Here is a 13,267-nt window from a genome sequence, read left to right on the forward strand (position 1 = left end):
CCATGGCCCTCGAAAAGTTAAAAACGCGTAGTTGCTTTAGGCGCGTTATTTTAATAATATTGCCTTCCTAAACTCGGGTGTGCATTTCATGTGACCCAACTCTAAATCTCACAACGTTGAATAAAATGTGTTTCGGATTGCGGGTGCATTTCATGTGACGCAATCCAAAGACATGTTTTAAACGACGTTAAATCTTCTTTAAAATTAATTAAAATCGGTTAACAGTTAAAATTGCACCATAGGCTAAAACATGTATTAAAATCAGATAATAGGCCAATTATAATAGTTTAAGCGACCGTGCTAGAACCACGGAATCCGGGGGTGCCTAACACCTTCCCTCGGGTTAACAGAATTCCTTATTCAGAATTTCTGGTTCGCAGACTTCAAAAGGAAAGTCGAAATCTTCCTCGATTTGGGATTTAAAATAAACCGGTGACTTGGAACACCAGAAACAAACCTATCCCAAGTGGCGACTCTGAACAAAAAATGAATAAATAATCCCATTTCGAATAATGTCACTTAAAGTGGAAAAACTCCCTTATATACTATCCTTCGGGGTGGTGTGTAAAAAAGGAGGTGTGACAGCTCTGGCGACTCTGCCGGGGAAACAAACCCAGAACTTCGATTTAGGGTTTAAGAATTCGAGCTTAGAATAGCTGTTATGATTGGCTTTATCTGATTTTCCTACATGTTTCATCCTAATGTGCTAAATGCTTTACCGCTTTGATATTTGGTGAATTGTATATATAAACTGCTACGAAACCCTTCCTCTCTCTGAGTCTTCTACATCATGGAGAAGGGCGCACTTCGTCTGACTTCTCTTCTGTCTAGAGTCTTATCCCATTTTAGAACGAGGTTCGGACAAGTTGCTAAGCCGGCGAAGCTTCTGTATTCCCGGTACGCTGCCCCCCCTCGGCTCGAGTTGTCCGCTCGGGTAGCCAGGTCTAGAACAATAAAACCAGGTTTTAAACCTAGTATAACAAAGCCTCATGCCAGATCCCTAGTAGGAACGTTTGTTTGCATCACGTGCATTTGACTTAGGAGACTCAACACAGGGGTTGGGTCTGTCTAGGACAGGTACCTGAAATGAAAAGACCATCCTGATGCATCTTACGTGCTGCTTGTACATTTATTTGTTTCGGCTTGCATGTTGACCGGCTTCTAGAATAGGGAAAGAAAAATCAAAAAAGGGAAAAGAAAAAAAAAGAAAACAAGAGTGAGAGATAGGTATTTTAGAAAATTCCGAAACTCTGCCGAGATTTTGAGAAAAATTAAAATAAAAAGAAAAGAAAGGCCTTGTTTTCAAAAATAGTTGGTTTTGTCGAATCTGCCCGAACTACGCCAGTTTGATTCTCACCGGATGTAGGATACGTAGGCAACCCCCACCGGGTCCAACTTCCTTTTTTAAAAAATAGCCCAAAAACAACAAAATTTTAATTTTTATCACAAATAAGTCGGGTGATGCCATTCTTGCTTAAAATAAGCCGAATGTCCCCAAAAGGGCGCCGGAAGGCTGTTTTTGCAAGAACAGCCACCTTGGGTCATTTTTAACGGTTAGCGGGCACAACCTTAAAATCTTCTTCCCCGAAGTGCTAAAAGGCCGTATCTGCAAAGCCGGGTTTTTGTTTTGAAATGAAAATTTTGAAAAAATGGTGTTACTTTTTCTTTTAGGTCAAAATGAGTTATTAAATCACCTTAATAAATGTGCAGGATGAGCACAAATGAAATTGAACCCTTCACAGTCCTTAAAGAGATCCCCTTAAAGCTCCACATGTGGTGGAATGATCTAGGAAAAGGCAGTAGAGAAACAATGGTAAAGGTTCTGGGAGGCCTCGTCGGACTATTGAACGTCAAGCCAAGGTTGGACATAATTGAAGCTTTAATACCTTTTTGGGACCCGACTCGCAATGTGTTTCATTTCTCTGACTTTGAGCTCACACCTACATTGGAGGAAGTTGCGGGTTATGCGGGCCTTAATGGAAACCTTAGAAGTCGATATCCATTGTCACCAAGACCGGTATCTCCCCACAGATTTCTGAATTTGCTGAGTATTAGTCGGGATATTCAGGACGAAAATTTATCTGAAGGGTATTGCACGCTCCAGTTCTTGTATCATCGATATGGTAACCCCCGCAGTTTTGAAGAGCCGAACACTGGTCTAACCCATGCCGGAAATAAAGACAAATGGGAGGCAAGGCGGGGTTTAGCTTTTATGGTAGCCTTCTTGGGTGTTGTAGTTTGTCCACGAAAAGATGGTAATATAGAGATAGGTCTCGTGGGAATGATCGATGTTGCAATCAAGAAAGCCAACAGCACTGTGGTTCCTTTGATCTTATCTGAAATCTACCGAGCCTTGACTATCTGTCGGGAAGGGGGAAAGTTCTTCCAAGGCTGCAATCTGTTATTACAATTATGGATGCAGGAACATCTCTGCCACCGGGTTGGATATATGAATTATGGTATGACCGGTTTAAGTTGCATTGAAGAATTTGAAAGCCGAGTAGTGGGTATTGAATTCCCCGAGGGTATTGAAGCTTGGCTTGCACATTTGAGATCCTTGACTGCCGATAAAATTGAGTGGGCATTCGGGTGGCTTCCTGTCACCGAAGCAGTGTACATGTCAGCTGAAGTGTGTTATATCCTCTTGATGGGCATCTGAAGCATCCAGCCTTATGCTCCCTACAGGGTTTTGCACCAATTAGGAAGATTTCAAACCGTCCCCAATGATGAAGATTTGAGTAAACATGTCATTGAATTGGGCCCAAAAGCCGCATTTCCAGAAGGGAAAATTCACCAAGTGTGGAACGAATATAGATTTCTTGAACCTAAGACCATGGTGCGAGATCTTGCTAGAGGTGAAGTGGACCCTAAGTACATTGTCTGGTTCAGCAAAAGATTCCAGATTCCTGAAAGGCCCGCAAAGAGACCCCATGTCCAACAGCTCACCGATGGGGCACAAGTGTAATGGGACCGGTTGACCAAAGAAAACGAGTACAGGGCCAAAATAAGCCGGTTGGAAAGGCAAGTCATGGAGCTTCAGTTTGAAAATGGTGTTCAAGCCGCCGCAGACGAGGGAGAAAAGAAAAAACTAACTCAGGAAAATGAGGCCCTCAAATCTCAGATCCGGAAGATGAAAATAGCTGCCAGAAACCCGGAAAGAAGCCGGGCTGATGAAAGACTTATAATCGGTCTAAAAAAGAAAGTCCTCGAGTGTCAAGAAGACCTGGAAAAGTCTGAAGCCAGTCCAGCGAAAATCCGGGCACAATGGACAAAGAAGGCAGAAGAACGGGCACGGTTTGTGCAACAAATGAAGAGGAACTATGAAGGGACCATCACTAGCCTAAGAAGAAAGGTAACCACTCTCGAGAATGAGGCAGCCAAGCAGGTTAAAGATTTCAAAGCTGATAGGGAGCACTGTTATGATCTGATGGCTCAAATGGAGGAAGAAATACAGCAGTTGCAAAATCAACACCTTCATGACTCTCAAGTGTTAGAAGCCCGGAATCAGCAGATAGGGCGGTTGCTTCAGGAAAAAGGCAGAATTAGAGAGAGGATCAGAACCATCGCTGACTACATTACAATGAAGTGCCAAGCGTGCGAGGACATGACTCGTACCACCTTTTTCGCTGCACTGATGACTTTCGTCCGCCAGGTTATGAGTGATTTGGAGCGACTGTAAGGGGTCTCGCACATAGGCCCGTGGCGAGGCCGAATGATGCCCCGCGGGCCCCAGGAGTTGAAGCTTTAATGTATTCCTAATTTTTCAAGTATCGAGTCTATATTTTGGTTTATTTTGAGTCTGTTTGTAGTTTTTCCTTCCAAGAAAATGAGTAGTTTAGCGTCTTTTGTAATAGAAGTTTTATTAATGAAAAATCAAAAATTCCCAAAAAGTTGTTTCCTTACTTTTCGCATTTATTTTTTCTTGAACTACGTAATGATCTGATTCACGCGGTGTCGTGATACATAGGCAATACTCATCGGATCCGGTCATAATTTTGTGAATAACTCCAATAAGAAAAGAAAATGAAAAAAATGAGAGAAAAAAATGAGGGGCAAGTGAAGAAAAGAAAAGAAAAACAAAAAAAGAGATGAAAAAAGAGAGAGTGGAAATCGAAAGAAGAAAAATGGGAAAGAATAAGGAAAGTCGGGATGAAGCATGCAACCGTTGCAAAACTTGTAGGAACCCATTTAACTGTATAGGTGCATCACACCCAACGTGCGATTACCTATCTTTTATTTGTTTCAAACTAACCGTTTGTTGCTGTTACTTCCAGTCCAGGTTTTTATAGAACGGTGGTTGGTTTTTGTGGTAACCTGGCTTCGCACCCATACTTTACCAGATCAAAGGGGAGCATCGGAATGTCTTTAGAAATGACTTTGCCAACAATTCCCATCACAGATGAAAGCCCAATTTCGGGCATCCCGACCTCAGAATCGGCAGCTGCCGAAGAAAACAGAATCCTGCGTCTTCGGGTTATGGAAATGTGGGACGCTTGGGCAAATGGAAGAGAGCCGCCAAGCGCAATCCCGGGATTCCCCAAACGTTTCCCTAGAGCAAGTGGTACCTTCACTGTTCTGATCAGTCACCCAAATACACCACTTGGACACCCGACTATCTCAGCTCATTATGTAGGAACACCTTCTGAGGTTCGCCCCCAGGTGTTAATGTCTGGTGCAGCTTCAAATATCTTTACCGCTCCCCCATGATCGGCCACAGCACAACCTCCACTGCCTAGGCCCAGTTTTGACCCCTCAGTTTTGACCTTCCAAACACCACCTTCCAAATGGAACCTCCTCAGTTTCCCACTTATACTTATTCTCAGCCGCCCCAATTTGAGTTCACTGCAGGGCAAGAAAAGACTACCAAAACTCCTGAGCAAGAAGAAATTGCGAGAAAGATGAGGAGTATGGAACAAAGCCTCAAGAACATACAAGGCTTGAGTGGGCAGAAAAGTGTGTCTTATGCCGATTTATGCATGTTCCCTCATGTGCATCTACCCATGGGATTCAAAACCCCAAAATTTTAGAAGTATGATGGACACAGTGATCCTCTTGCTCATCTCAAGAGATATTGCAACCAGCTGCGAGGAGCCGGTGGAAAGGAAGAACTCCTCATGGCCTATTTCGGAGAAAGTCTGGTTGGCATCCCATCTGAATGGTACATGGACCAAGATATATCCCGCTGGCACATCTGGGATGATCTTGCTAGAGATTTCGTCAGGCAGTTCCAGTACAACATTGATATTGCTCCAGATAGGAACTCATTAACAAACTTGAAGAAGAAATCCTCGGAAAGCTTTCGAGAATACGCAGTTAAATGGCGTGAACAGGCCTCCAGGGTAAAGCCTCCGATGGATGAGGTTGAAATGGTCACAGTTTTCCTCCAAGCTCAGGAAGCTGACTACTTCCAAAATATGATGTCCGCAATGGGTAAAACGTTCCTGAAGCCATCAAGATTGGCGAAATGGTTGAAAATGGGTTGAAAACGGGTCGAATTCTAAGCCAATCCGCTATCAGAGCTACCTCCCAAGCCATTCAGGGTGGGTCTGGAGGAGTAGCAAAGGGCAAGAAAAAGGAAGAAACATCCATGGCAGCGTCGGGTGCAAGAAAACACCGTACTCCCAGATCCCTCTTCTCAGATAGGACCCCACAGCACTATTACCCTCACCAGGACCTGGCCTATGCTCCTCAGCCATACACGGTCATGAATGCTCAACCTTATGTCCGGCCACAACAACAAGCCAACCGGAACCAAGCTCCATTTCCTAGAAACCAGCCTCCTTACCAAACCCACTACAACCCCCGGCCTCCACAAAACAATTTCCACCCCCGTGAACCACCCAAGAGGCCAAATTTTACACCAATCGGCGAATCCTACTCCAGCCTGTTTCCAAAGCTTGTTCAAATGGGTCTGCTACAGCCTGTTCCTCAAACTAGGCAAAACCCGGCCTCACCCGCTTACAGAGCTGGTGCCCGATGCGCCTATCACTCAGGGGCAGAAGGGCATGACACAGATGATTGTTGGACTCTGAAGAGAGCCGTGGAGAATTTGATAGAACAAAGGAAGATAGTGCTAAGGGATGAAGATATTCCCAATGTGACCAACAACCCACTGCCAGCCCACAACAACGGGCCGGTAATCGGAATGATTTGTGAGGACAAGGAATTTGACCCAGCGTTGAAGGCCATCATTGCCATCGCTGATGTGGAAAGGAAACCAAAAGCTGCCCCGAAGCAAGACAAAGGGGAGAAAAAGAACAAAACCACCCCTCCAAAGTCGGAGAAGAAAATTGAAGTTGAAACTGGGGCAACGCCTCCCAAAGATGCTGTTCTCTATGTCCCTCGAGGCCGCAAAGAAAAGCAGATGACTTTGAGTCCTCCCAGGAGATTCCAGCTGAACAAGACAACCCAAATGTATGTGCCCAAGGGAGCTTATGTGATGCGGGGGCCAATTAATCCGCCAAGGCTGAGTGAGCCCGTGGTTATTGGCCGCGCGCCACAGAAGCCTATGACAGATCCTGCCGCTGTGCCCTGGAATTACAACAAATCAGTGGTGACCTATAAGGGCAAAGAAATCTCAGGAGAAGTTCAAGAAAATAACCCAGCTGAAAAGTATTTCAATTTGGAAGAGGTGAACAATGCCACTAGAAAGCGCTTCCCATCTAAGAAGCCCGTGGGTGCCGAAGAAGCGGAAGCCTTCTTTCAAAAGATGAAAATGGCGGATTATGAGGTGATCGACCAGCTTCGAAAATCTCCTGAACAAGTCTCCTTATTATCTCTGTTGATGAGCTCCACCGAACATCAGAAGGTATTGATCAAAACCCTTAACGAAGCATATGTGCCTGTCGAGACTTCTGTAGAGCAGTTGGAGAGAATGGCAGAAAGATTTTTCGCAATTAACCAGATCTCCTTCAGCAAAAATGACTTGCCCCCAGAAGGGTCGCACATAAAAAAGCCCTGCACCTAACAGTCAAATGTGAAGCGTACTACGTGAAGAGGGTTATGGTGGACGGAGGCTCCGGGGTGGACATCTGCCCACTCTCAACTCTGCAGCGTATGGAAATCGGGACCGAAATAATTCGACCCAACAATGTCTGCGTAGGTGCCTTCGATGGCATCAAAAGGGACACAATTGGAGAGATCGATCTAATTCTGACCATCGGCCCAGTAGACTTTGAAGTAACCTTCCAGATTCTAGACATGGACACATCCTACAATTTTCTTTTGGGGAGGCCATGGATCCATGCAGCGGGGGCTGTGCCCTCTACTCTTCATCAGATGGTAAAGTTCGAGCATGAGGATCAAGAGATCGTGGTCCATAGGGAAGACGAGCAATCAATTTATCGGGACCCATCAGTCCCATGTCTTGAAGCAAGAGAGGGGAGTGAGCACATAGTTTATCAGGCCTTTGAAATTGTGGTTGCAGACCAGTACGAAGAAGGAAACCCTTGCCCCCAACCATTCCTTTCTAATGCATCCATCATGGTGGCCAAAGAAATGATCCGACATGGCTTCAAACCGGGGAAGGGACTTGGGAAATCTTTGCAAGGAATAGCTGAACCCATCACCTTGCCTGCCACTGAGAAGTTCTTCGGAGTAGGCTTCAGACCCACTCCAGCTGATATAAAATGGGCAGATGATAGAAAGAATGATGGATAAGTTTTGCCTCAACCGCTGCCGCATCTCTACAAAAGATTTGTCAAGCCGAAATACAATGAAGAGGAGGAGGATGAGGCCTTTACGGCCGAAGAGATTGAAGAGATTTGTGGGGCAATGAGGAAGATACTATATGAAACCCACATGGTCCAGCCAGGGGAGGGCTCAAGCACCGCTGAGGTGCTATACATAGGACCTGAGGCAAAACTGCAAAATTGGAAGGCTATGCCATTCCCAATCAGGCGGGAGTCCCGGTAGACTTGTCCTGCCACCTTTTCTGCATCACGAGTTATTCCAGGGTGTAACTCGGATGTTTTCTTTAGTTTCATGTCTTTTAATTTCCAATGTAAACCCTGTTATCTTCAAATTCCAAGAAATGAAATCAATATTTCATCGTTCATCTTTCTTTATTCTTTCTGATTTTGTTATTTTTCTCTTTTATTTCTTCTTTCAGTTCTAATAATGCGGCTTTAAATAACATGACATGCTTGCGGACTTCATGCCCAGATCCAAACACGCTGTCTAACTGTGAAATAATGAACCAAGAACCGGAATATGATGAAGAAGAGGCTTTTAGGGAAATAAATCGAGAATTGGAACAATTTGAGAATAAACCTAAGCCGAACCTAAATGATACTGAGCCGGTTAACTTGGGAAGTTCTGAAGAAATCAGGGAAACCAAGATAAGCATTCACACAGATGAGAAAACCCGGGATGCATTAATCCAACTCTTGTTTGAGTTCAAAGATGTGTTTGCTTGGTCATATGACGACATGCCAGGACTGAGTGTCGATTTGGTGGTTCATAAGTTGCCGACTTACCCCGATTACCCCCTGTCCAGCAAAAGCAAACAAAGTTTAAAACTGACATCAGTGACAAAATCAAAGAAGAAGTCACGAAACAGTTGAAAGCAGGGGTGATCCGAGTGGTCCGGTACACCACATGGCTAGCCAATATAGTTCCAGTACCGAAGAAAGACGGGAAGACCCGAGTGTGTGTGGATTACAGAGATTTAAACAAGGCAAGTCCCAAAGACAACTTCCCTTTGCCCAACATCCACATCCTTATTGATAACTGCGCCAAGCATGAGATACAGTCCTTCGTGGACTGTCACGCAGGATATCACCAGGTGTTGATGGATGAAGAAGATACCGAAAAGACACCTTTTACCACACCTTGGGGTACATACTATTACAGAGTCATGCCATTCGGTTTGAAGAATGCCGGGGCAACCTACATGAGGTCCATGACTGCCATCTTTCACGATATGATGCACCAAGAGATAGAGGTATATGTGGACGATGTAATCATCAAATCCAAAACCCAGGATGACCACGTGCGGGACTTGAGAAAATTCTTTGAGCGGCTGCGCAAATATGATTTGAAGTTGAACCCAGCCAAATGTGCATTCAGGGTACCGTCCGGCAAACTCTTAGGATTCATCGTCAGTCGGAGGGGCATCGAGTTAGACCCAACAAAGATAAAGTCGATCCGGGATTTGCCCCCTCCGAAAACCAAGAAGGATATTATGAGTTTGTTGGGTAGATTGAATTACATCAGCCGGTTCATTGCTCAGTTAACATCCACGTGTGAACCCATATTCAAATTGCTAAAGAAAGACACGGCAATAAAGTGGACCGATGAATGTCAAGAAGCTTTTGATAAGATCAAAGAATATATGTCAAATCCACCAGTCTTGGTCCCACCAGAGCCAGGGAGGCCTCTTTTCTTGTACCTGACAGTCTTGGAAAATTCTTTCGGCTGTGTCCTCGGGCAACATGATGTAACCGGGAAGAAAGAACAGGCGATCTACTATCTGAGCAAGAAGTTTACCAGCTATGAGGCTAAGTATACTCTGCTGGAAAGAACCTATTGTGCCTTAACTTGGGTCGCTCAGAAGCTAAGACATTATCTGCAAGCCTACACCACTTACCTTATAACCAGGTTGGATCCTTTGAAATACATATTCCAGAAACCAATGCCCATGGGAAGATTAGCAAAGTGGAACATCCTGCTCACGAGATTTGACATAGTCTACGTCACTCGCAGGGCAATGAAAGCCCAAGCGTTGGCAGATCATTTGGCTGAAAACCCGGTTGATGAAGAATACCAATCTTTGAACACTTATTTCCCGGATGAAGAAATAAACTCATTCGAAGTGATATCCGAGGATACTACTGCTTGGAAGATGTTCTTTGATGGAGCGGTAAACGCAAAAGGTGTGGGAATTGGGGCAATCTTAATTTCACCTACCGGTCAGCATTATCCAGCCACAGCTCGGCTCCGGTTTTTCTGCACAAACAACACTGCCGAATATGAAGCCTGCATCATAATAACATGGCAATCGACCAGGACATCGAAGAGTTGTTGATTATGGGGGCCTCAGATCTGATTATCCGGCAGGCCCAGGGAGAATGGGAAACCCGAGATGTTAAACTTATTCCCTATCGACAACATGTGGAAGATCATAGCAAGCGATTCAAGTCAATAGTGTTCAGGTACATCCCTCGTTCTCACAATAAACTAGTTGATGCACTCGCCACTTTAGCCTCGATGTTGCCCTACCCAGGCAATGCCCACATTGATCACTTGGAAATCTAAATCAGGGAAATGCACGGTTACTGTAATACGGTTGAGGCAGAACCAAACACCCAGCCATGGTACCATGACATCAAAAGGTTTCTAAAAATGTGAGAATACCCTGAGCAAGCCAATGGAGACCAAAAGAGAACCATTAGACGGCATGCAAGTGGTTTCTTCTTAAGTGGTGATGTCTTGTACAAAAGGACCCCGGATTTCAACTTGTTAAGATGTGTTGACATTGAAGAGGCCGGAATGGTCATGCATGAAGTACACGCAGGAGTGTGCGGACCCCGCATAAACGGGTATGTTTTAGCAAAGAAAATCCTTCGAGCGGGCTATTACTGGATAACCATAAAAAAGGACTGCTTCAGCTTTGTTCGGAAGTGCCATCAGTGTTAGGTGCACGGTGATTTGATTCATGCACCTCCGACAGAACTACATCCCTTGTCAGTATCTTGGCCATTCGTCGCTTGGGGCATGGACGTCATTGGGCCGATCGAGCCGAAAGCCTCAAATTGGCACAGATTTATACTGGTTGCCATTGACTACTTTACGAAGTGGGTTGAAGCCATCACTCTCTAATCGGTCTCAAAGAAAGCTGTTGTAGATTTTGTGCACTCCAATCTTATTTGCCGTTTTGGCATTCCTGCAACTATTATCACAGATAATGCTGCAAACTTGAATAGTCATTTGATGGGAGAGATATGCGAACAATTCAAAATAATGCATAGGAACTTTACTCACTATCGGCCCAAAGCCAATGGTGCCGTTGAAGCAGAAAACAAGAACATCAAGAAGATTTTGAGAAAGATGATTTAGAGCTCCAGGCAATGGCACGAAAAGTTGCCTTTCGCATTACTGGGATATCGCACCACGGTGCGCACATCGGTAGGAGCAAACCCATACCTTTTGGTCTATGGAACTGAGGCCGTAATACCCGCGGAGGTGGAAATCCCTTCTCTCCGCATCATCGTTGAAGCCGAGATTGAGGACAGTGAGTGGGTCAAGACCCATCTGGAACAGCTAACCTTAATAAATGAAAAGCGGATGGCTGCGGTCTGCCACTGGCAGTTGTACCAACAAAGAATGGCCTGTGCTTATAACAAGAAAGTGCGGCCTAGGAATTTCGAAGTGGGACAACTTGTGTTAAGGCGCATTCTTCCTCATCACCAGGAAGCAAAAGGAATATTTGCTCCTAATTGGAAGGGCCCATACATCATCAGAAATATATCGCCGAGAGGAGAATTGTATCTGGGCGATATCGAAGGAAATGATCCCGAAGCAGCTGTGAATGCGGATGCAGTAAAAAGGTACTATGTTTAGGCTTTCTGCAGCAATGACTTTGTTCAATTGGGATGACGAAGGCTTTCATTCTTGCTATCCAAACACTATCAATATTTGCAAACCCTTTGAGCCGGTTACTCTTCCTTGATCACCCTCTTTGGAACCCGAAAGTACTATTAAAAAAAGAGAAAAGAAAAGAAAAATGAAAAAAAAATCAACATAAAAAAACAATAACAACGAAAACGAAATGTTTCCATGAACTACGTTCAACTTGATTCTGAAAGGATATGTAGGCAGCCTCTCTCTGGGGTTCAGTCATACCAAAACAAAAATCCCAATTCCCCCCAAAAGTGAAACTGGGGCAGATGATATAATGGCTCGGCAATAAGCCCACCAGAACGGTTCCAAAGTTGTAATTCCATCCAGATTCTTTTTACCCAAACCTTGTCCAAGTCATTCTGATCAATTGGCAAAGGCGTCGGAATTAGAAAACACCGGTGTTGGAATCTGATACAATCAAACTGAGAGAAACAAAATGAGAGAGTCTTATCGGGGAAAACCTACGGGCACCATAAGGCGACGATGAGCAGAGAAATTGAAAACAAGAGAGCCCGGTTAGTGAAAACTTGTAAAGAGCATTATCGGGCGACGATGAGAAGAGAAATGAGAGAGGTCGATTGGTGAAAACCCGCAAAGGGCGCCGTCGGTCGAAAAGAAGACACCTCCCACTACCGAAAGAGTCCTGGCAAGATTCCCTGGTTTTGAGACACGGGTCACAATGAGTTTATGAGAGGTTGGGAAAGTTTTTGCGGGTCGGGCATCCAGTCCAACAAGCATGTCATGTCTATTTGAAGCCTGCATGCACCCCAGATAAGTCCTTCCTTCCTTCCCGAAAGGGACACTTCTCTTTAAATTCATTTTCTTGCCTTTTGTTACTTTCTTTGAATCTCTTCGGTCTACTCTGTTCTGAACTATACAAGAAAAGTGGCAAGACTGGCATTACAGGGCTCTGCCTAACAAAAGCTAAAGAAAANACCAGCTTCGAAAATCTCCCGAACAAGTCTCCTTATTATCTCTGTTGATGAGCTCCACCGAACATCAGAAGGTATTGATCAAAACCCTTAACGAAGCCTATGTGCCTGTCGAGACTTCTGTAGAGCAGTTGGAAAGAATGGCAGAAAGATTTTTCGCAATCAACCAGATCTCCTTCGGCAAAAATGACTTGCCCCCAGAAGGGGACGCACATAACAAAGCCCTGCACCTAACAGTCAAATGCGAAGGGTACTACGTGAAGAGGGTTATGGTGGACGGAGGTTCTGGGGTAGATATCTGCCCACTCTCAACTTTACAGCGCATGGAAATTGGGACCGAAAGAATCCGACCCAACAATGTCTGTGTACGAGCCTTCAATGGTATAAAAAGGGACACGATTGGAGAGATCGATCTAATTCTGACCGTCGGCCCAGTAGACTTTGAAGTAACTTTCCAGGTTCTAGACATGGACACATCCTACAATTTTCTTTTGGGGAGGCGATGGATCCATGCAGCGGGGGCTGTGCTCTCTACTCTTCATCAAATGGTAAAGTTCTAGCATGAGGATCAAGAGATCGTGGTCCACGGGGAAGATGGGCAATCAATTTATCGGGACCCATCAGTCCCATATCTTGAAGCAAGAGAAGGGAGTGAGCACATAGTTTATCAGGCCTTTGAAATTGTGGTTGCAGACCAGTACGAAGAAGGAAAC

The sequence above is a fragment of the Nicotiana attenuata genome, unplaced genomic scaffold, assembly GCF_001879085.1.
Source record: "Nicotiana attenuata strain UT unplaced genomic scaffold, NIATTr2, whole genome shotgun sequence".
Lineage (NCBI taxonomy): Eukaryota > Viridiplantae > Streptophyta > Magnoliopsida > Solanales > Solanaceae > Nicotiana > Nicotiana attenuata.